Source organism: Hylobates moloch, unplaced genomic scaffold, assembly GCF_009828535.3.
Source record: "Hylobates moloch isolate HMO894 unplaced genomic scaffold, HMol_V3 SCAFFOLD_1, whole genome shotgun sequence".
NCBI lineage: Eukaryota > Metazoa > Chordata > Mammalia > Primates > Hylobatidae > Hylobates > Hylobates moloch.
In genome coordinates, this window is record NW_026652276.1 from 58,866,632 (window position 1) to 58,892,221 (window position 25,590).

A 25,590-nucleotide genomic window follows, 5' to 3' on the forward strand; every position below is an offset into this window, starting at 1 on the left:
AGCTTCAAAAAAAGTAGTCATCATCTGAGAGCTATACTTAACATCAAATGCCAAGGCAGATTTGTCAGCAGCTGAAGCCTGGAGTACAGCCAGTTCACAGCACTGAGGCTCCGCTCACTGCAACTCACCATTAGAGGGTGTGTATTAGAGGATGGACCCCAGCCAGATATAAAGAAGCTGTGGCTCAGCAACTTGAGTCAGGTGACAGTAAACAAGGAAGACTGAAGGAACAGTGTAAAGGGAGACAACTTCAAGAAACATAATATTACTGTTTCCTGTCAGAAAAATGGCAATACCAGCAGCTAGGCCAACCTTAGTGTGCCATTCAGAGGTGAAGTGGCTATTATTCTTTATGAAAACGCTTACAGCCTCTAACAGAAAGCAGTGATTCATGAAAAGAACTGAACACTTCCTCAGATGCAAACAGACAGAGAAATAGATGAAGACTCACTATGGAAATGACCTAAGTCTAACCAAGGGTATCATCAAACAAAAATACTCTATATAGAAAACATCCTTCCAGTATATTTTATAGGGCTGTTGAACTTTGCTCCTCCATTCTTTCAAACAGTTATGCAAGCTTGTAAGTCTCCAAATTAAGGTCCATCCCGGCCGAAATACTTAGAGTGGTTTCTGTTTTCTTGACCAAAATAATCATATTGTATTTTTCCTATTCAGAGGGCCTTGAACAATAAACTGAATGAGTGTGGGGGCAGACACCGTACTTTCCTAGAATGTTGTGCACAAGTTGGTGAGCATTGAATACTGGCGTGTTAATAGAGTAGTGAAAGAATCCAGTAGAAGCCCATCTATGTTCTCTGGTGACCTTCCTATAAGCAGGCCACTTTCTGAATAAAAGAGGAGCAAGTGACAGAAAAATCTAATGCATGCATAAGACAGGACCGTAAGACAAATAACTACCAACAACAGCAAAAACAAACCAATTTCAAGGAGCCAGAGCAATTTTGCATAAAGGATGGAGCTGCAAGCAGGATAAGCCTCATAGATAGAAAAATATTTTGAGCTAACCAAGACATTTGAAGGATCCCAAGATCCATAGCTAAAAAAGAATCAATGGGCAATCAGGGCCCAAGGATTGTACCAAAAATCTATAAAAATAGAAAGAGCTCACCTATCAAACTGACTTTTAAAAAAAATATCATATCCCATCCTGGCAAATTCAAAAGTGCAGCCATTTCTACACAGTGTTTGTGGGAGTATAAATCGCTACACTGACTTAGGAGAGGAATTTGGTAATGTGTTTTCAAATGTTCATATTCTTTGCCCATGCATTTCTACTTCTAAAATGTTTTTCTACCCAAATCCCGATTTTGTTTACAGGAAAAGTGTATATGAGTGCCTTAAGAATGATCAGAGGAACTGACTACAAAATATCAAGTGGTTCTGTCTAGGTATTAAGATAGCATTGCAAATATTTGTTCTCTGTTTTTTCTCTTCTCTATTTTCTTTGGTTTCTTCCCTGAAAAAACAGATACTAATTCTGTAATACATAAAGTAGAATATACTTAAATAACAATTAAAAGAGCAATAGAGTAGAAATGCACACAAGTGTCAAGGAGACTTGATCACAGTTTTATGTCTTTTCTACATTATTCTATAGTTCCAGGAAGGCAAGAGATAATTTTAGAAGGATTGCTTCAGATCCTACAGTTACGAACCTATAAAGGGAGACTCCTAACTGAAGTGGAGAATGCAGAGACTGAGTAGCAACAATTTCTCCTGAAAGAAAAAAAAAATCCAAAGACAACAACCCTCAGTCTAACGCAAATAGAGTGAGCCTCCATCTCTGTCACTAAGAAATATAGGGAAACTCAGATACAAGTGAAGGATACCAGCGTGATATAGACCAGGAGTCAAAAAAGAGAGTATTACTTTCCCGCTCTTCCATACCTCTTCCAAAGCACTCCACATCTAATATATTACACCTTTCGAGCAAGGCTAGGAAAGTTTTTTTATAGGATCAAGAACAAAATTATGCTAATTTTTGTTAATCCAATGATATTTGTTCTTGTAATAGTCTGTAATGCCAAGGGAAATGGAGGCCACATCTTAGTTGTTATTGTATTTTCAGTGTTTCGTGCAGCACTTGGCTCAAGGAAAGTTTGATGAGTGAATGAATGAACAACAATTTGAATGCTTTTAGTAAGACCCTAAAATCAACCCATTTTAATCAAAAGAGAGCCAGTAATTAAAACTAATTAACCAAATTCCTTTGAAAAAATATACAAATATACAAAATAAATTTATTATAAATTTTACAATTTCATTCTTACTGATATTCAAGTTAAATTCAGATTCTACCCCAATTCATCAGGTTCCTAATGCAACTATCATAAACGTGCCAGTTACTATACTTCTCTAGGTATTTGTGGGCCTTATGTTTTATGATTGAGTCATTGAGAAGAAATATTTAGTTAGTTGACCTACAGTGAATTTAACAAGAGCATGACACACATCAGCAGTATCACACAAGAATGAAACTGGTGCTGACTGGGTGACAGCCTTTACTGTGGGGCAGTGAGGGGCTTGAGGGCCTGTATTGTGAATGAGAATGACAGCACTTCAGAAAGACCTGATGCAAATTCTTTGACAGGTCATATAGTCACATTCAAAAGTACTCTTGCTGCTGTCATACATCATCACTTTTTTAAAATGTCAAACCTGTATTACACTGCATAAAAAAGACTAAGAAAACTTTACTCATGGTTACATGTGAAATAACAAATTAAAAATGACCTCAATTCCAAATCCAGAGCATAATTTAAATAAATAGTGACCTCTATTATTCTCATGCATGGGCTTTAAAAAAATGATTGGACTCTTTTTTTTAGCAAATATATTATTTTAAATTTAAACATTTCGATTATTTAGCAATTACACACTTTAGGGGTGTGTTCCATTGTTCTCAAAAAGTGCTATGGTCAAATTCATTCTGGATTGAGTGAGCTTAGTCATTGCCTTTCTAGGTTCTTACCTTCATTTTCTATAAAACGAGGCCATTCCCTTGTTGATTCTCAGTCTAGAATGAGCTAATTGCTCTTACTATTATCAGACTTTCCTGAAATCTACTGGGTACCTATCTAGACCTCCATTCAGTGCCTGCTACTAGACTTTTTTTTAACGCTGCATCTGCCTGCCTACTTGTTGGGACTCTTACCTATCACCTGCTTAATAAAAGAAAAAGCTATCACTTCTTGAACATAACCATTGGCAGTCACTGCACTGGAAAGTTTACATATGTTATTTCTAATCCTCACCACCACTCAACAAGGTAGGCATCACCATTTTACTGGTGAAGACTCTGAGTTTGAGAGAGCTGAGCAATGTATCCTGGAAGATGATGTATAAAAAGAGCACATGGCCTTGGAAATGAACAAATCCGAGGGGTCCTACTGTTAACTAGGTATATGATTTTGAGCACATTAATTCAACCTCTCTAAGCCTCAGTTTTCTCATAAGTAAAATAAGAACAATTAATACCGTATAACAGGGAGTTTGGGGGGAACATGTACCCATGTGGAACTGAATCTGCTATTGTCAAACCATATAATAATTTTTCTTTACTGCTTAAGGGAAAAGAAAATATTAGTAAACATGATTGCTATTTTAAAAATGTATTGACAAAAAACACTGTATTCTTTTGTGTAACATTCCTCTGCTTCTCTCAGAGAGGATAAATAACATTCTTTAAATCCCACACTCTATTTTAGGCATATTTTAAGCCTATGACATATGCAGTGTTTTAAATGTTTGTCCCCTTCAAAACTCATGTTGCAATTTAACCCCCAATGTAGCAGTATTGAGAGACAGGGCCTTTAAGAAGCTATTGGGTCATGAGGGCTCTGCCCTGTGAATGGATTAATTCATTCATGAATTATTGGAATAACGGGTTATCATGGGAGTGAACTGGTGACTTTATAAGAGGAAGAGAGACCTCAGCAAGCACCATCAGGCCCCTCACCATGAGATGCTCTGCACAGCTTTGAGACCACCAGAAAGAAGGCCCTCACCAGATTCATTCCCTCAACTTTAGCCTTCCCAGCCTCCAGAATAGTAAAAAAATAAATTATGTCTCCTTATAAATGACCCAGTTTCAAGTATTCTGTTACAAGGCATGGAAAATAGACTAAGCATACCAGTTGCCTCAATCTATCTAAGCTAAAGCTTGCTCTTTTTATTTAAGGCATTGCATTTTGCCCTTATTTGAAAACAATGGGCAAATAGGATTAAGATCTAGAGGGTCTCCAGAAGATTTCTTCATCAGCCACACCCTCTGCCTTCTCTGGACCCTGGAAAGGTTGTAAAAAGTTGCTGGAAAAGGATGCTCCAGAAATTCTCCACAATAGTCCAGCAATAAATTTTTATATTGCCCCTCTAACTTTCCATTGCAAACATTTGCATTTAATGCAAGCTCCACACAAGCTCCTCAGACTCTTGAAATCTTTCACTTTCTGGCAGAGAGCTGAAAGCAAGCTTTGAGCATTGCATTTAAAATAGAGAACAAAAGGTCACATGAAACTTTTTGACTAGTTTTTGTCTGTTGGCATCCTAATATTTACTTCTCTTTGCAATTAAAAGAATTAGAGTCTGGCCTAGAGAGGAGAGTCACCTGAAAATTTCAGGAGATCCTAAAGCAGAATGGCAAACCAAAATAATAAAAGTCTGCTCTTTGAGATGGAAAATATCAAATCAGAAATATGATTCTACTTTTTGGAAATAAGTCAGCTTTAATAAAAATAAATTCTGAGGAAGCCACATGAACTTTTTATTTAGCCAGAGGCCTTGTAGTATACTGTCTCTAGCCTAGAAATTAACAATATCATTTTGGATTACCAAGTTCATTGTTAAACTGAATTATGATCATTGAACTAGTTTTAATACTCCTCTCTTTTCTTCCTCATCAGCATTGAAGTTTCTTAGTATCCAGGCCCAAGAAGATAAGAGCACTCTCAGATTTTTACAGAGCTATCTTTATATTACTCTATATATTTTAAAAATACATACTAAAATATATTAAAATGTGTATATATATAACACACTCTCACATATGTGATGGGGTTTGTGTGTGTGTTGTTTATGTGTGTGTGTACACTTACACATACATACAACTATGTTGTGGAGATTTTTGACCTTTGTAAAATATGGAGTCATAAGACATGACTGGTGTTGGAAATATTGATAGATTTAAACTGTACCTACTGCAAATCATTTAAAATATATATGAATGTGCCCTTTTTGTATGTTTTTCTTTCTACTTTTCGCATCTCTCTATGTCTTCTTTTCTCTAAAAGCATAAAAGTTAGTGTCATTTCTGCTGTTTGAAAAGTAATACACTTTGAGCTTCTCCCCACTGCAATGACTCGTAAGAAATCTGTATTATTAAAAGTGCTCCTAACAATTTCTGCTCCTAAAAAAAAAACACATTTTTTATCTTTGGCAATAATGTTTACCTCACTGAGTTGTAAAAATTACATGACATGTATGCAAAATACTTAGCATTCAATAAATAATTACCATGATTTGCCTAATACTCCACCACCTACCCAATAAGTAAGTAATGAAATACAAACCCAGGCTCTGTCATTTCAACTGTCACTTGGAAAAATCAGTTTACTTTTTGGTGCTCAAGTCTCCTTGCCTATAAAAGGTGATACAAAATAGTATCTATCACAAAAGGTTGTTAAATTAAACATGTTAAGGTACCTATAGCATTCAGAACAATGTCTGGTATGTACTAGAGCTCACATGTTAGATACCATTGTCATTATTATTATCTTCCCAGGTAGGACTTTAAAACATATGCCCATTGTATTAGTCAGGGTTCTCTAAAGGGACAGAACTAATAGGATAGACATATATATAAAGGGAAGTTTATTAAGGAGTATTGACTCACACAATCACAAGATGAAGTCCCACAATAGGCCATCTACAAGCTGAGGAGCAGGAAAGCCAGTCCAAGTCCCAAATCTCAAAAGTAGGGAAGCCAACAGTGCAGCCTTCAGTCTGTGGCCAAAGGCCCAAAAGCCCCTGGCAAACCACTGGTGTAAGTGCAAGAGTCCAGAAGCTGAAGAACCTGGAGTCTAATGTTTGATAGCAGGAACCATCCAGCACAGGAGAAAGATGAAGGTCGGAAGACTCAGCAAGTCAAGTCCTCCCACGTTCTTCTCCCTGCTTTATTCTAGCTATGCTGGCATCTGATTAGATGGTGCCCATCCAGACTGAGGGTGGGTCTGCCTCTCCCAGTCCACTGACTCAAATATTAATCTCCTTTGGCAACACCCTCACAGACACACACAGAAACAATACTTTGCATCCTTTAATCCAATCAAGTTGACACTCAATATTAACGATCACACCCACAAAACCTGAAACTTTTCCAATATCTACCAGCCAGAATGTTGCCTGATTGCCTGATATTTAGAGTATCAAAAAGTGCCTTCTCAATGTTTTCAAACTATGCATCTAACAAAGGACTGGTATCCAGAATCTACAAGAAACTCAAACAAATCAGCAAGAAAAAAACAAAGAAATAACCCCATCAAAAAAATGGGCAAAGGGCATGAATATACATTTCTCAAAAGAAGACATACAAATGGCCAACAAAGATGAAAAAATGTTTAACATCAGTAATCACCGGGGAAATACAAATTTAAACCACAATAAGATACCACCTTGCTCCTGCAAAAATAGCCATAATTAAAAAGTCAAAAAAGCAATAGATGTTGCTGTGGATGTGGTTAAAAGGGAAAACTTTTACACTGCTGGTAAGAATGTATAACCTCTATGCCAAACAGTATGGAGATTCCTTAAGAACTAAAAGTAGATCTACCATTCAATCCAGCAATCCCACTACTGGGTATCTACCCAGAGGAAAGGAAGTCATTCTATGAAAAAGATACATGTACACACATTTTTATAGCAGCACAATTTGCAATTGCAAAGATATGGAACCAACCTAAGTGCCCACTGATCAAAGAATGGACAAAGAAAATGTGGTATATATACACCATGGAGTATTACTCAGGCATTAAAAGGAAGAAAATGTCTTTTGCAGCAACTTGGATACAGCTGGAGGCCATTATTCTAAGTGAAATAACTCAAGAATGGGAAACCAAATACTGTATGGTCTCACAAGTAGCAGCTAAACTATGAAGATGGAAAGACATACGGAGTAATATAATGGACTTTAGGGACTCAGTGGGAAGGTAAACAGGGGGTGAGAGATAAAAGACTACATATTGGGTACAGTGTACACTGTTTGGGTGATGGGTGCAATAATACCTCAGAATTCACCACTATAGAATTCAACCATGTAACCAAAACCAACTTGTACTTCAAAAGCTATTGAACGAATGAAGGAATGAATAAAACAAAAAGTACCTTCTAATTATAGAACACCAAGTGAATTTGACCCAAAGAAGACTACCTCAAGGCATTTAATAATCAAACTCCCAAAGTTCAAGGATAAAGAAAGGATCCTAAAAGCCAGCAAGAGAAAAGAAACAAATACCATACAATGGGACTCCAATACATCTGGCAGCAGACCTCTCCATGGAAACCTTACAGACCAGAAGAGAGTGGCATGAGATATTTAAAGTGCTGAAAGAAGAAAAAATTTACCCTAGAACTGCATATCCAGCAAAAATATCCTTCAAACACGAAGGAGAAATAAAGACTTTCCCAGACAAACAAAAGCTGAGGGATTTCATCAATACCAGACCTGTCTTACAAGAAATATTAAGAGTAGTTCTTCAATCTGAAAGAAAAGGACATTAATGAGCAATAATAAATATCATCTGAAGGTACAAAACTCACTGGTAATAGTAAGAATACAGAAAAACACAGAATATTATAACACTGTAATTGTGATTTATAAACTCATAAGTAGAAAAAGGAAAAGATAAACTCATCAAAAATAATAATTACAACAACTTTTGTGGATATAGACAGAACAATGAAATATAATTAGAGACAACAAACCTTAAAAGGTGGGACAAGAAATTTAAAGTGTACAGTTTTTTATAGTTTCCTCTTTGCTTGTTAATTCATTTATGCATTCAATGTTGTCATCAGTTTAAAATAATGGGTTATAATATTTGCAAGCCTCATAGTAACTTCATATCTAAAAACATACAACCTATTGACAAAAAATTAAAACAAACTATGAGAGAAAATCACCTTCACTAAAAGTAAGACAGGAAGGAAGGAAAGAAGAAAGAGAAGACAACAAAACAACCAGAAAACAAATAACAAAATGCCAGGAGTAAGTCCTTACTTATCAATAAAATCATTGAATGTAAAAGGACTAAAGTCTCCAATAAAAAGACATACAGTAGCTAATGAATTTTTTTAAAAAAATAGAAAAAACAAGAACCAATGGTCTGTTGCCCACAAGAAACATACTTCACCTAGAAAGACATAGACTGAAAATAAAGGGATGGAAAAAGATATCCTATGCCAATGGAAGCCAAAAAAGGACACAAGTAGCTGTACTTAGACAAAATAGGTTTCAAGACAAAAACTACAAGAAGAAACAAAGATAGCCATTATATAGTGATGAAGGGGTCAATTCAAGAAGATATAACAATTGTAAATATATACACCCAACACTGGGCCACCTAGACATACAAAGCAAATATTACCAGAGCTGAAGAGAGAAACAGGCCCCAGTACAATAGCTAGAGGATTCAAAATGCCACTTTCAGTATTGGACAGATCTTCCAGATAGAAAATATACAAACATCAGACTTAATCCACACTATACATCAAACGGGCCTAATAGATATTAACAGAACATTTCATCCAATGGCTGCAGAATACATATTCTCTATGTATATTTACATATACATACTTGCATATACATATTGAGATATTTAGGGAAACAAGTCTAAACACAAAATTCACTTATGTTTATTTTTTTTTGTTGGGGGGTGATTTCTCTGTTTTTGTTTTTAAGTTCCCGGATACATGTGCAGGATGTGCGGGTTTGTTACATAGGTAAATGTGTGCCATGGTGTTTTGCTGTACCTATCAACTCATCACTTAGGTATTAAGCCCCATTTGCATTAGCTATTTATCCTGATGCTCTCACTTTCCTTGGCCTACCCCCCACCCTACCGCCACCAACAGGACCCAGTGTGTGTTTTTCCTTTCCCTGCATCCTGTGTTCTCATTGTTCAGCTCCCACTTATGAGTGAGAACATGCAGTGTTTGGCATTCTGTTTCTGTGTAAGTTTGCTGAGGAAAATGGTTTCCAGCTCCATCCATGTCCCTGCAAAGGACATGATTTCATTCCTTTTAATGGCCGCATAGTATTCCATGGTGTATATGTACCACATTTTCTTTATCCATCTATCATTGATGGGCATTTGAGTCGATTTCATTTTTTTGCTATTGTGAATACTGCTGCAATGAACATACTTGTGCATGTATCTTTATAATGGAATGATGTATATTCCTTTGGTTATGTACCCAGTAATGGGATGGCTGGGTCAAATGCTATTTTTGGTTCTGGCCTTTGAGGAATTACCACACTGTCATCTACAATAGTTGAACTAATTTACATTCCTACCAACAGCGTAAAAGCATTCCTACTTCTCCATAGCCTCACCAGCATCTGTTGTTTCTTGACTTTTTAATAACTGCCATTTGGATTGGCATAAGATGGTAGCTCACTGTGATTTTGATTTGCATGTCTCTAATGATCAGTGATGTTGAGCTTTTTTTCATGTTTGTTGGCCACATAAATGTATTATTTTGAGAAGCAACTGTTCATGTCCTTTGCCCACTTTTTAATGGGGTTGTTTGTCTTATTCTTGTAAATTTGTTTAAGTTCCTTGTAGATTCTGGATATTAAACCATTGTCAGATGGATTGATTGTAAAAATTTTTTCCCATTCTGTATGTTGTCTGTTCAGTCTTATGATAGTTTCTTTTGCTGTGCAGAAGGTCTTTAGTTTAATTAGATCCCATTTGTCAATTTTTGCTTTTGTTGCAATTGCTTTTTGATGTTTTTGTCATAAAATCTTTGTGTTGACTGGTATTGCCTAGATTTTCTTCTAGGGTTTTGGGTTTTACATTTATGTCTTTAATCCATCTTGAGTTAATTTCTGTATAAGGTGTAGGAAAGTGGTCCAGTTTCAATTTTCCACATATGGCTAGCCAGTTTTCCCAGTATCATTTATTAAATAGGGAATCCTTTCCCCATTGCTTTTGTCAGGTTTGTCAAAAATCAGATAGCTGTAGATGTGTGGTATTATTTCCGAGATCTCTGTTCTGATCCATTGGTCTATGTGCCTGTCTTTGTACTGTTTTGGTTACTTATAGCCTTGTAGTATAGTTTGAAGTCAGTAGTACAGTATAGTTACTATAGCCTTGTAGTATAGTTTGAAGTCAGGTAGCATGATACCCACAGTGTTTTCTTTTTCTTTAGGATTGTCTTGGCTATATAGGCTCTTTTTTGTTTCATATGGATTTTAAAGTAGTTTTTTCTAATTCTGTGACGAATGTCAATGGTACTTTAATGAGAATAGCACTGAATCTATAAATTACTTGGGCGACATGGTCATTTTTATGATAGTGATTCTTCCTACCCATGAGCACTTGTGTTTCTTCTACGCATAGCCTGAAAGTAATTTTATACAATATTTCTTTTTTGCGTGAAACAAAGTTTTGACTGCATATTGACTGCACCCTAACATGTGAGGTCAGGTGTGGAATTTTCCACTTGTGGCATGATGTTGGTGTTCAAAATGTTTCAGATTTTGGAGCATTATGAATTTTGGAGTTTTGGATTAGAGATGCTCAACTTGTATTTGTTTTTTATCTGAAATTCAAATTTAATTATGTGTCCTGTATTTTTTATCTTCTAAACCTGAAAACCCTATCCTAGTCTATATCTAGTTCTAATATGCCAAATATATAGTGGGATACACTTTTTATTTCAGCATCTCATTATCATGTATTGCTTTGGCCTTATTTAATTTTGCAGGGAGGAGAAGGTGGGCATTGGGAGGATGAGTAATTCTATAGCATAGAATTACCTGTTGCATTCTTAACCTTTTAGTAATTAATTGCTTTGTAGACCTGAGATTTTTTGTTGCATTCTCCTCCTATATTCCAAACGGTCTCAACATATACATAAAAATATATCTCAACATATACATACAAATATATCTCAACATATAAATCTCTCACGACAGAAAATGCTACCAAATTTCATAATTTTAATGTCACTATTTTCTGTTTTATATATTCTTCACATCAAGGGCTCAGTATGATTTCAAAAAGTGTCTAAGATATTAATAGAGCCAAATTATAACACTATTAATAACAATCTCCTGAAGATTGAGAAAATGTCTTGAAAAACAGAAGTCATGAATAACTGTGTGTTCTGGGAACTAGCAGCAAGCAGGCCTTAAATATGGGTTGAAACTCAAATGCCTACAGGGCTAATCATGTAACTTTAAATGAGTTAAGTCAGCTGTAGAGGAGAATTCGCATACACATTATTTGAGTGGAAGGGAATGTGGAGAACTCAAAAGCACTCACCTCAGCTGAAAGGCACAATAGGCCCTGTATTGCCATATCTTTTGCTTTATTTTTGAGAAAAGCAAAAATCCTGATTTTTATGTGAAATCCTCTCATTGTGTTTTAATTTTAAAACATTGTGCAGGCCTAACACAATGTACCTATGAGGTGACACCTTAGAGTAGCCTTTCAAGCCTTGCACCCAGCTTCCAAAATTCAAGTTCTTTCAACCTCAATTTGACTCTGATGAATGCTTTAGGCAACTAAATAATTGAATTTTTCATTACTGCTTAATATTATAACTTATTTTGACTCTCTAAAAACCATTTCCCATTCAGAATCCTACAGTTCAATATTCTGGTCAAAGACAATTCTGATTTTTGAATATCAGTTCCTAGAAGCCATGGGTGTGTCATTTTTTTCCTACCAATTTACAGACAGCTAAGGAAAATGGTCATTATGCAAATTCTGAGTCACATAAAAGTGCACAGTTTTAAACAAAGACGGTTTCACAGAAGCTTTCTTTTTTATTAAATTGATTGAATATTATACCCATTGCTCCTAAAAAACATAATTTGTACCCTATAAATGTAGGGCTCAAGAGTGCCATTCTATATAAACTATTGAATGCTTTTCGGTTTAAAAATATCTTTACTGTAATCATTTTTCTTTATATTTCCTGCAAAGTCATCTGAAATGCATTCTCAGGGATGGGTAAAGCATCCTTGGCATGGCCGATACTTGGTCATGTGATTCATGCGGTTTTAGACTTCTTGGGTAAGAAATCATTTTAAGTGCTGAGAATTGGTGAATATAACATAGAAGTCCAACATGGGAATTCTGGCTGCTGCTCTGATTACTTGAGTCTCTGATTAATTGCTCTGATAAATAGATAGATATGCAATTACTTTGAGCTAAGGCAACAGAAAAATCATTTCTACCACCACACCACCACCTGTTCAGGAACAATGAGTTATACCCTTGGAAGCCTGCTGTTACTCATGACGAATGTCTCCAAGTTTTGAAATTTTCTTTTTTGTTAAGAAATGAAATATTGGTGAAGATGAGTTTTTATTCTTTTTATCAATTTTACATAAAAAAAGAAACCGAATGGAAGTTCTAAAGGCACTTTAAACTAATTTTGGGATGATTTATTTGTATTCCAATATCTTTGTAACAGGGTGAAATTATTACAGGCTTTGAAATAAGTCAGATGTGGTTTCAAATCTGTCTCTTAGCAGACCTTGAGCACTGTTCATCAAGAACTCTAGGTCTCAATTTTTTCATCACTAAATACAAGTAAGAATATCTACTTGGTAGTATTCTTACAAGGATTAAATGAGATAAAGCACAATGCCTACTTAAGGGCATTATTTATACCCTTCTTTACATATTTACCAGATGCCTCTCTTCATGAAATAAACGCACCTAGAAAATGGGATCCTCCTAAGTAAAAAAGAAAAAGAAAGAAAGAAAGAAACTCACAAGGTTGAATGGAGTTTATAAACTTAATAAAAATGCTCATATAGTTGTCCCTTACTATTCCCAGAGTACTGATTCAAGGACCAACCCTCAGATACCAAAACCAATGAGTATTTGCATATAACCTAAAGCACATTCTCCCATACACTTTAAATTATCTCTAGACTACTTATGATACCTAAGACAATGTAAATGCTATGCAAAGAGATTTTATTTATGTTTTTATTATTTTATTACTTTTATTTAAAAAAATATTTTCAATCTGCATTTGGTAAAATCTGTGGATGCAGAATCATGGAGGGCTGACTATACATAATTACAACGTGATTTATTCTGCATGTTTAGTACTATCTTTCCTATGCCCAGAAGCTTTGATGTATTACAAATATTCACTGTCCAAGGCTCAAGGAATACCAACCCCGACAAAAGGCTATGGACTGTCAAGAGACAGGAAAAAATCAGCAAGTCCACATTCTAGAGACTTTAGAGAAGACAACACCTTCCCCCAAATAATTCCAAGTATCTTGAGCTATATGGGCTTTTACCTTTCTAGTAAGCAAGGTGCAAGCCTGGAACCTCGAAGTCAGGATGGGGACAGGGTAGAGCCTTTGTCCCTCTACTAACCAAAAACCAGTTCAACTGGTATTATTTTCCTCACACAGGGGAAACTAACCATTCAATACACATGCAATTCATTTCAATTCCAAAACAGCTAGAGTGCCTATTAAGTGCAAAGAGACCGCATGTTTCTCACATAAGCACATTTTAAAAGAGCTGGGCAATGTTTAAATTTTGACAGTGCTACAATTCTTTGGGGACCAGCTGTCCAAGGGAAAGCAGAAAGAGCATGACATTCCTTGAATGGATAATGGCCGCCTGTCAGATCCTTGTTCACAGCACACACTGATGGCATGCATAGTTCACAAACCCAGAGCACCATCACAAGATGGAATGCATTGATATCTTGCTCAGGGAGGAAGGTCTAAATGACAAGGATTTCATTTGTTTCTGGTCAATTTTTTGACTACAAGGAACACAAGTTACCTCAGGTAACAAAAGAACTGGGGATGGGGGAGGGGAGTTGTAAAGCTAAATAAACTGAAATTGGAATTGGACATTCATCAAACAAGGAAACTCAGGAAACTGCCCTCTTGGCCATACCCAGAGGTCACATGGTTTCTCATTCCAACTTTGGGAAAATGTGATAAATTATAATTTGTTTTCCATAAATTCTCATGACTCCAACCCTAGTATGCCATTCTCTTTTTTGAATCCTTTTTGTTTTATCCTTCATTTTGAATTGTTAGAATTACTCGTATTTCCTAACATAAAGTACCAGGAGTGAATCTGACAATTCAAACTTATACCTCCGTGAGTCTGAATGGTTGATTTGTGTCACGGTGACCACTCTTGGCCAGTTGGCTCAAAGAGAGTGGCTAGTGGGGGTAGGAGCAGCAATCTGCACCAGACCATGGCTAATGGCCATGCTGGCAAGCTTGCTGACTACTATATCTATACACCCCTGAATGGTTAAATGTAAAAGAAAGAGTAGCATCTCCTGGGTCACCAAGTATAATTGATAGCACGAACAACAGTTGTAAAAAGGTTCACGGACAGATTTGATTGGTAACATTTAGAACCTTCTTCCCTAAGTTCCACAAGGAATTTTACGATATCATTTAAATGCAATGTCCAAAGTTTCCGAAGAAAACAACAAATTACTTAGAGCAAAACTAAATAAGATTAATACCCAGTGAAGGTCCATTGGACTTAACTGAAAAATTGGACATGTTTTCCTTTCGAATTGGATATTAATTTGATGAATGTATGAATCAGAATATTAAATAAAATGCATTTTAAATGCTCTTATTAAGGTTTCTTTCTCATTATTCAAATGAGATCAGAAATTTTCCAAGCAAGTAAATAAAATATACAATGTTAGCATAGTGCCAGCCATGTAACAACTTGTTGACCTCACATCCCAAAAAGACAATGATACTATCTATTTTGATGGTCTTTAAATGATCATGAAAGGTGGATCTTAATAAAAATAAAAGCACCAATTACTTTCTACTTTAAGGATGATAAATAGGTAAATGAGATAGCTGGATTTTCAAGGAGATCAAGATGAATGGAATCTGACACTTTCCTACTTTCACTGGCCACAGAAAGATTAACTTTGATGCCAACAGGTTTTTCTAGGAAAAAAAGGGGGGTCACAGGTGAAATTCTGGCAAGTCAGAATAACAAATGAAGGCATTATGTTGACTAAAGAACAGCTCTACTGGGTAGCTCTAAAATGAGAAAATATAGAGGCAGAATTGTAATCACAGATTCCTTAAAGGTCAGGGGAAAGCAGGCAGTGAACAAGAACTGCGTTTGAATAGCTTAAAGTTACAAGAATGTTACAAACATAAGATTTAAACCATCATTTAAGAATTTTTGTGTTTTTTAACCTTATGGTACTAGGTTTACTTCATTTCCTACTCCCTTTTGGCCCTCCTGTCAATATTTAGCATCCCTCTCCTGATTTCACATTAGAATATTGTATCACTTTTTCAGGATTAGTGCTAAATTACTGCATCTTTATTGTAACCAAACACATACACTAATTATCTTAGTTTCATTCCAAACTCTAATTCTTATAGCTGGTAGGCTGCCAAACAAATTCATTTTCATTCTTTTCCTTTTGATTTGAGAAAAATTTTTATTGTTCTTATTTGTATCTAAATGCATTAAATTCCCTTTATCTTTGTGTGTACTATCAGGGTAACCACAGTAGGTTTCTCATTGTAGCCCTAGTGATAGACAGGACTTTAAACTGGCCAATTGTGTCTAACAATCTTAATTCTTTCCCATGATGAATATATTATCATATATATATATATATATATATATATATATATATCTCCCTTGCAAAATCATTTGCTGTTACAAGTAGCTTTTTCTTCCTGAAATGTTATCTTTCTTTCCACCATTGCTTAGAAGACTGAGCCACTAATCTTCAAGATCCTGGGCTTTATTTTTTTCTCTGCTTTGGAAAAAAATATATATCAATAAAACACAAATGAGAAAAGAAAGATCAAAAAATGAACACTGCATTATTTATGCTGGTAGTAAATAACCAAGGCAGGATGAGAAGAGAGCTGTCAACAACAGCTGCATGACCAATACAACAGAAACCACAGATTTTCACTGGCTTTCTGTTTAGTATCTACAATTCCCTCTCTGGCTAGATAGTATTTATTTGACAAGATTTATTTACTTATCAGATAATATTTATTATAAACCAGTATTGTATACATTGCCATTTTCAGAGAAAGGATAAAATAGGTAAATTACACAAGTACAGATCACAAAAGATGCAGGGTAGGGAGAAAGAGTGGAGCAAGATAGACAACTAGAAGCCTCTATCCATCATCCTCCCTGCAGGAAAACCAAATTTTAAAACTATCCACGAAATTAAAAAGAAAAAAGAAACCTTCATAAGAACCAAATATCAGCTGAGCAATCACAGTACCTGATTTTAAACGTATATCACTGGAAGAGTCACTGACAAGGGTAGGAAAAACAGTCTTGAATAGTCAATGGCCCCCCTCCCATATCCCCCAGCAGTGGTGGCATGGCAGAGAGAGAGAATCTTTAGGCTTGGGGGAGGGAGAGTGCAGTGACTATGGGCCTTTGCATTGGAACCCAGTGCTGCCCTGTCACGGGTGGAAAGCAGCACAGGGCAGAGCTCAGCAGGCACCCACAGAAGGACCATTTAGGCCAGCACCAGCCAAAGAGGAATTGTCCATTCCAGTGGTTAGAACCTGAGTTCTGGCAAGCCTTACCTACCACAGGCTAAAAGTGCCTTGAGGACCTAAATAAACTTGCAAAGCAGTCAGGCCACAAGATCTAGAGTGCCTAGACAAGTCCTGGTGCTGTGCTGGGCCTGGAACAAGTGAAGTTGGGGTGTATGTGACCCAGGAAGACACCAGGTGGGGCAGCCAAGGGAGTGCTTGCACCACCCCTCCCCCAACCCCAGGCAGTACAGCTCATGCTCTAGGAGAAACTCTTTTCTATTGCTGGAGGAAACAATAAAGAGGTTTTTGTCATGCAATTTGGACACCAGCTCAGTCACAATAGGACAGGGCACCAGGTAGAGTTTTGAGGCCCCCATCCCAGGCCCTAGCTCCCAGACAACATTTCTAGACATACCTTAGGCCAGAAGGAAACCCACTGCCTTAAAGGGAAAAACAAAGTCCTGGGAGAATTCATTACTTGCTGACTAAAGAGCCATTGGGCCCTGAATAAGCAGCAACAGTAACCAGGTATAGTACATGCTGTGGGCCTTCAGTGAGACTCTGAGATGTGCTGGCTTCACGTGTCACCCAGCATGTTGGCAGTTGTGGCAGCTATGAGGAGAGACGATGAGTGCTTGAGAAAAGGAGAGGGAAGACTAAATAGGACTTTGTCCTGCAGCTTAAGTATCAGCTCAGCCACAGTGGGGTAGAACACTAAGCAGGCTTCCAGGGTTCCTGAATCCAGGCCTTGGCTTCTGGATGGAATTTCTAGACTTGCCCTGAGCCACAGGGAAGCACACACTGCCCTGAAGTGAGAGTCCCAGGCCTGGCATCATGCACCACAAGCTTATTGAAGAGCTCTTGGGCCTTGAGTGGACACCAGTGGTAGCCATGCAGAACTCACTGCAGACCTGGGCCAGTGGTGGCCATAGGAAGAGACACCTCTGCTTGTGAGAAGAGGAGGGAAGAGTGGGAAGGACTTTGTCTTGTGGCTGGGGTGTCACTCAGTTGCAGTAGAATAGAGTACAAGGTAGATTCCTAAAGTCTCCAACTCCAGGCCCTGGCTCCCAGATGGCATCTCTGGACACACCCCAGGGTCAAGGGGATCTGTCTGCCCTGAAAGGAAGGTCACAAGCCTGGCTGGCTTTACTACCTGCTGATTGTAGAGCCCTAGAGCTTTGAACAAACAAAGGCAATAGCCAGGCAGTGTTTACAGCAGGTCTTGGATGAGACCCAGCGCTGTGCTGACTTCAGGTCTGACCCAGAATAGTCCCAGTGATGGTGGCCACAGGGTTGATTGTGGCACCCCTCAACTGTATTTGTTTGGAAGAAAGGAAGGAAAAAAATGGGTCTCTTCCTGGTAATTCAGAAAAATTTTCCAGATTTTACTCAAGATAACCAAGGTGATACCTCTACAAGTTTGAAAGAGCCACAGCATTACTGGGTTTGGAGTGTCCCCTAATGCAGACGTGGCTGCAGTGACCAAAAACTACTCTTTGCTTGTTTGTTTATGCAATTAGTGTTAAGTTGTCATCATTTTAAAATAATGGGTTATAACTTATTAGTTGCAAGACTCATGAAAACCTGAACAAAAAACATACAACAGAAACACACACACACACAAAAACACAAGAAATCAAAACATACCACAAGAGAAAAATCATCTTCACTAAAAGGAAGACAAGAAGGAAAGAAGAAAGGAAGAGAGGACTACAAAGCAACTAGAAAACAAATTACAAAATGCCAAGAGTAAGTTCTTACTTATTAATAACAACATTGATTATAAATGGACTAGTCTCCAATCAAAAGACAAAGAGTGGCTGAATAGATAAAAAAAACAAGACCCAGTGATCTGTTGCCTACAAGAAACATACTTCACCTATAAAGACACAAACAGACTGAAAATAAAGGCCTGGAAAAAGATGTTCCATGGCAATGGAAACCAAAAAAGAGCAGGAGTAGCTACTATACCTCGTTTTTTTGAGGGTATGTATCATTAAAGGACGTTGAATTTTATCAAATGTCTTTTCAGCATCAACTGAAATGATCATATGGTTTTGTACTTCGTTTTGTTGATATGATGTATCACATTGATTGATTTGCATATGCTGAACCGTCTTTTGCATACCTGGGATAAATCCCACTTGGTCATGATGAATGGCAAACAGGCATATGAAAAGGTGCTCAATATTATTATTGATCATCAGAGAAATGGAAATAAAAACCACAATGAGATATCATCTCACCCCATTTAAAATGGCTTATATCCAAAAGACAGGCAATAACAAATGCTGGTGAGGATTTGCAGAAAAGGAACCCCACACTGCTGGTCGGAATGAAAAGTAGTACAACCACTTAGAACAGTCTGGAGGTTCCTCAAAAAACTACAAAATGAAGCTGCCATACAATCCAGCCATCCCACTGTTAGATGTATACCCAAAAGAATATCAAAGACATATCTGCACTCTCATGTTCATTGCAGCACTATTCACAGTAGCCAAGATTTGGAAGCAACCTAAGTATCCAACAACAGATGAATCAATAAACAAAATGTGGTACACATACACAATGGAGTACTATTCAGCCATAAAAAAGAATAAAATCCTGTCATCATTTGCAACAACATGTATGAGAGGTCATTATGCTGAATGAACATATATGAGGAGGTCAGTATGCTGAATGAAATAAGCCAGGCACAGAAAGACAAACATTGCACATTCTCACTGATCTGTGGAAGCTGAAAATTAAAACAATTGAACTCGCGAAGATAAAGAGTAGAAGGATGATTATCAGAGGCTGGAAAGGGTAGTAGGGATGTGGGGGTTGGGGGAGAGTGGAGATAGTTAATGGGTGCAAAATACAGTTAGATAGAATGAATAAGATCTAATATTTGATAGCACAACAGAGTGACCACAGTCAATAATTTATTATACATTTAAAATAGTAAAAAGAGTATAATAGAATGTTTGTAACACAAAGAAAAGATAAATGCTTGAGGTGGATACCTGTTTACCCTCATGAGATTATTACACATTGAATGCCTGTATCAAAATATCTCATGTATCCCATAAATATATACACCTACTTTCTACCCACAAAAATTTAAGCACAAATTTAAAAAAGAAAAAAAGATGCAGGATAAAGTCGAGGATGTTCCAAGGAGCAAGATTTGCACAAAAGTGTGGCGTGGTGGGAGTGGAATGCAGTCTTGCAGGAACTGAAGGATGTTTGATGTAGCTATACGAATCAAGATTGCATGTGAAGTTTGAAGAGGAGGCTGTAAGATGACAAGCTAAGGTATTTGCATTTTATTCTGTAGTGGAAGGGTTGGCAAACTTTCTATAAAAAGCCAGGTAGTATGTATTTTAGGAATTTCTGGCCAGCTATGATCTCTGTTGCATATCTTCCTTTGTTTTGTGTTTTTTTACAATCCTTTCAAAGTATGAAAACTTTTCTTATCTTGCAGGCAAAAACAAAGATAGGCTAGGAGCTAGATTTGGACTGCAGGTCTTAGTTTGCCAACCCCTGCTGTAGTCAACTGTTTATCTTGTCATATTACCACAAACTCAAGGAACTGGAGAGAAAGAGAAACCAGAAGAGCCACCTCAAAGGAGATAGCAGGCAGTGAAGAAAATGTTTGAGGGTCTTGAAAACAAACCATCTGGTTACCCAGAATAGAACATAATAAGGATATCACTATCCACATGGCTCATTTTAGTTTTTGAACACGGAGGTAACAGAGAATAAAATATGAAGGAAAAATTGGGAAAATAATACATACACAGGCACAGGTTTGGGTTTCTTATTATGATAACAAGTATTTTGATCTTTAGAATTAGTTGTTCTCTAGCTATCAAAGAAAAGCTTTGCTTTCAGAACCAGGTCACTATGCAGTGAGTACAATGTTCTTTTACATTATAATTTATGGCCTCCTTTGAAAAAGCTTCTGAGTATAAATCTTACTCAAGCAATGTTTTATTCTTCCTGCTTACTATATCCATCTCACAAAATGAAAAGTCTGACACAGTAATGAGGACGTTAACTATTGTGATTTTTTCAAGTATGTTCAGCTAGCCTAAATTAGCTCACAACAAATGCCAGCAGCCAATGGGGTCTCACATCCCTGTAAAGAGCAAGCACCATACCTGTCTGGAAGATTCTCCACAGAAGATAGGGAAAATAGGACTTTCTGCATTGTTAAAAGAGAAAATTACAAGAAACTTAGTTTAAACATCTAATTGGCTTTATTTAGCAATTCTAGAAGCTGGCAATACCCCGCTGTATGAAATAGAATGAGTGTTTCACTGGACATGACAAAATGATTGGTTTTTGTAAGATGGGAACAAGGAAACAGCAATTTTAAAAATCACATTGGATAATATCAGGTTACTAAATGTCAGTTTTATTCCAAGGGTTAAAGCAGAAGGAACTCAGGTAGACTAGATTCCTTCTGACTGGTTGCTGGGAATCTCCTGTTTTCAGGAAAAACTGACCTGTTTGGGGATTTACCTGAGTCATTTAGCATGAGTGACTACATTTTTGTTTTGTCTGGTCTGCTAAGGCATAGGGCAGGAGTCTAGTCCAAAATAATGACTTCCCATAAACTTTGTTTAATGGCACTTATAACTCAGTTTTTGTCTTATGTCATTGTATCTCAACAGCCAGAGATATGGCCATTAGATTGACTCAGCACTTATGCTGTGGTACCAACACCTTCCCTATCATGAGCCTAGCCAGGCGATAAAGCCAAAGTTTTCCTGTATCTGAAACACATCCTGTTGCTGCTCCTCTGTCTAAAAATCAAAGTCCACATTTATACTCAATTCAGGCACCAGAAAGTCTAGTTTCCATTATGCCATTTCTACCTAAAGTGTCAATTAGTTCCACCAGTCCATTTCCCTGTTCAGCACAAGACAGGTCTGATTTTTCCTAAACTTATCTTTCCGTGTGCATTTAACTGGATACCCAATGACAGTTTTTGGTGTTATCATAAATTTATTCAACTTTTTGACACTTGGAGCTTAAAAACAATGTCAAAATCTTCTATCTGGTCTTTTACAAATTCCTATTTCCTTTACTAACCTTACTAAATACAGCTGAAAAACACAATGGGGATCTTAAATACAAAAATATATCTCTTAGTAACTCAAAGTGATGCTATTTCCCTGCCCTTTGCAGTATTTGTTTGCATGTTTATGTATTTTTACATATAAATCTAAGTTTAATTAAAATTTGAAACAAACCTAGAATATAACCATCACATATTTCTTATCTTCGGGAATAAATAAGAGTTAATTGGGTTATATCCTTAACAACAAAAAAAAAAACTTGGTGAAAAATAAAAAAGAATAAAAAGAAAAAAAATTCAAAAACTTAGCAATGAGTACAAATTAAGGAAACCAATGATTAAAAATATGAAAAAACAAATTTATAAGGTACCTACGGTACCAAGCACCAAACTACATATGTAGAGAAAAAGATGAATGAGTGACCTGTGCTCTTTTATCACAGCCCAGTGAAAGAGAAGATTCTTAAGAATATCGTGAAATGGAATACACGGGATAATGGTATAGATAAATTATTGGAGTAACCTAAAAGAAAGAAAAAAAGCCTTCACAAAGGTGACATTTGAACTAGCTCATATGAAAGAGTTTTACAGACTACGATTTACTACACAAATAAAATTTGTCATTTCTATATTTATAATGAAAAACATACATTCTTAGGCCGGTGAGGGAAGCAGCATATGCTCCCTGAATTGTCCCCTCTGCAGTCTGCCCCTATTGGAAGCTGCCTTTGTAGAGACCCTAGAGTAAACAAGATCTGAGGCAGCAAAGCTCAGCTGTGCCTGGCCAATGAGTAGTGAACAAGTTCATGTAGATTTTCATTTTTACTTGATTTTACACATTTAAAATTTTGGCAAAATTATTCAATATTTTTATTTAATTGACAAAAGACAGCAGTTATTTTGCCTACGCCCTTGTTTATTGCACAAGGATCAGTAATGATACTAAGCAGGGTCTGTGTGCTAGGTACTGCTATCTCATAAGAATTATCCCAGAAAAAAATCATTCGATATTAAAAACAGGTTTTATTCACTGGTGAGTAAGTCAACATAGTGTTTACTCAATCTAGGTGTAATTCTCAATGATGTTGACCCTTTAAGCGGATGGAAAAACAACATTAATTTCTGCTCATCACCTAGGATGGAGCCTATATTTAGTCCAGACCACACACTAACATTTATTGAGCCAACCATGAGGAGCTGATTTTCAGCCTAGTTGGTTAGTAAGCATATTGCACCAGTTATTCAATATTTTTAACATCACACTTTTAGCCATGTGACCAGCCAAGGCAAGCCCTTCTCTTAACAATCAATATCATATAAAAAAGTCTGATAATTCTTCCTATCAAATTTGATATGGGGTGCCTTATTCCCTAATAATAAACATTCAGTGCTAAAGATCTCTCATTTCTTCTGAAAACAGAGAAATATTTTTGTTTTATTACTCTAGTTTCTAGTCAGTCTGTCAGTGAATAATTATTAACTCTCTCAAAGTGAAAATACATTTCAAAAGGTGTGAGCACCCCCTTGGAAACATCTAAGGTATGAAATTGACAATAATAAGCAATCAGCTTCTAATTAAACATCAGTGGTCAGGGTGCCAGTACAATCTTGTTAAATAAGTAAACTAATTTCTCATTAGATGTCATTCAGGATAGGAATCATGTTGTTTTTATGTCCAAAAGAAAGTTAAATTAAAATTTTAAATAATTTCCATTTATTTTTTATACCACTATATAATATCTTACCAGTTGCTTAAAATCTCCTCCTATATACTCTTGTATAACACTCTGTCACCTTCCCCGCCCAGCTCACAATGATTTTCAAGGTTATCATGCAACTTCCACTCTTTTATTTGGCTCAGCACTCACACTTATAATTAATCCTTACTTGGCCACTGTACATACTTTCCCAATTTCTCCTTCTATCAGGTAAACATAGTCTCAACTCTCAGGATCCTGTCAAATAAATTATATCTGTGTCGATTCCATCTGGATCATCCCATCTCAAATTTCCAGAATGTATCCTCATCCGGTTGTTCATCTTTTTCCAATCTATATCTTAGTTATCTCTTTAAAAATACTAAGAACAGATATAAGAAATTTTAATTATTCCAAGTTTCACAAAGTTGGACACTTTTATTACCGTTTTCAATAAATACAACTTGTTATTCTATGCATCATAGAAAACTTTTTCTTAGTGTTCATGAAAATGATCGAATAGCTCTAATCTCTGCCTGTCTGCCATTTGAATGAAGAACTAAGTTATGTGGATCATAACTGCCATAACCTACAATGCTGAGACTCTATCAGTTTGGCATTTTGAGTTATATTTAAAGCAGTCAGAAAAATGGTAATGACTTACTTCTTTTTTCTGTGGTTGTCAGATATTTCTGCATATATATTTATATTGCGCTAACTTTCTTGTTGGACACTGTCATTTGCAAATACCACTGACATTAGTAATTGACAGTGAAATAAAAGTAAAAAGTTTCCATCACAAATTGTACTTCCTTTTCTCCTACAGGAAAAAAAATCTATCAAAGTAACAGCAAAATTTAATAATTACTGTGTTGGTATCCAAAAAGTGTTTAAGTTTCTACACGCAAACTAACATGCTATCAACTGCAGCCCATCTTCAGCCCTTACCAGATTTTAAAAATAACATGTGTAAATGTCAACATTTGAAAATTACTGTGGTTGTACTGAATTGCTATTTTATTCTGGCTGGCATAGAAAGTAAAAAATTCAGAAAAGACTAATTATTTTCCAGTAACAAACTTCTAACAGCATTAAAGTATCTGAGGTATCTGACTTAAATCTTGTTTTGAGAAAAATTCCATTAGGAACTCAGAGAAAATGCTAAGCATGAGCTCCAAGACCTTGTTAATGACCCTCTAATGGAATTTTTACATGTTGTTGTCACACTCCATATTGAAAGATTTTGACAGCTTAATAATGTCCTTGATGAATCAGAATCAATTTATGCTTAAGACCTATGACTCTCTTATGTAACTAATGAAGTACTTATTGCTGCTTCCTTTGCAAGAGAAAGTCTTTACGTGGCACTCTATGATAATACAAAATTTCACTCTGTGACCCATGATAGCATCCTGAAAAGTCTCCCTCCTAAAATACCATTTGTTGAGCTTTCAAGAAATAAGATCAAGACATTTACAAAGGTATTTGTTGCCAAAGCAAAGATAACAATTGCCAGTATATGCTAAAATGTGCTAATTTAGAAGTGCTTTCACCATGCACAAGACTGAAACATTATATCATTGATATAAAGCTATTTTTATGGAACTTCAAAGATATTGATCTCATATCTTAACATCTGAAAGTTAACTTAGCAAGTAACTTCAACTCTCCGGAACCTTTCCCAAAGTCATGTGCAGCCAAAATATTCAATGAGAAATGATATCGGAATTCAGCATTCAGGTTTCTTTATAAAAATATTCCTTCCAATACTACTAGACTAGATTTGATCTTCAACCACTTATCTACTACATTGAAATAATAATATAAACCACCTCACATTTAGATTTATTTTCAGCAATTAAAAAAAGTACACCAAAACTATTTGGCTATAAATTTTAGTCCAACCAAACAGCTGAGACCAGTTTTTGCTATAATGCAACCAATCAGAAATTAACAGAGTGAAGTCATTCTAATATTGCCCTTTGCAGAAATAGACCCTAACCAAACTG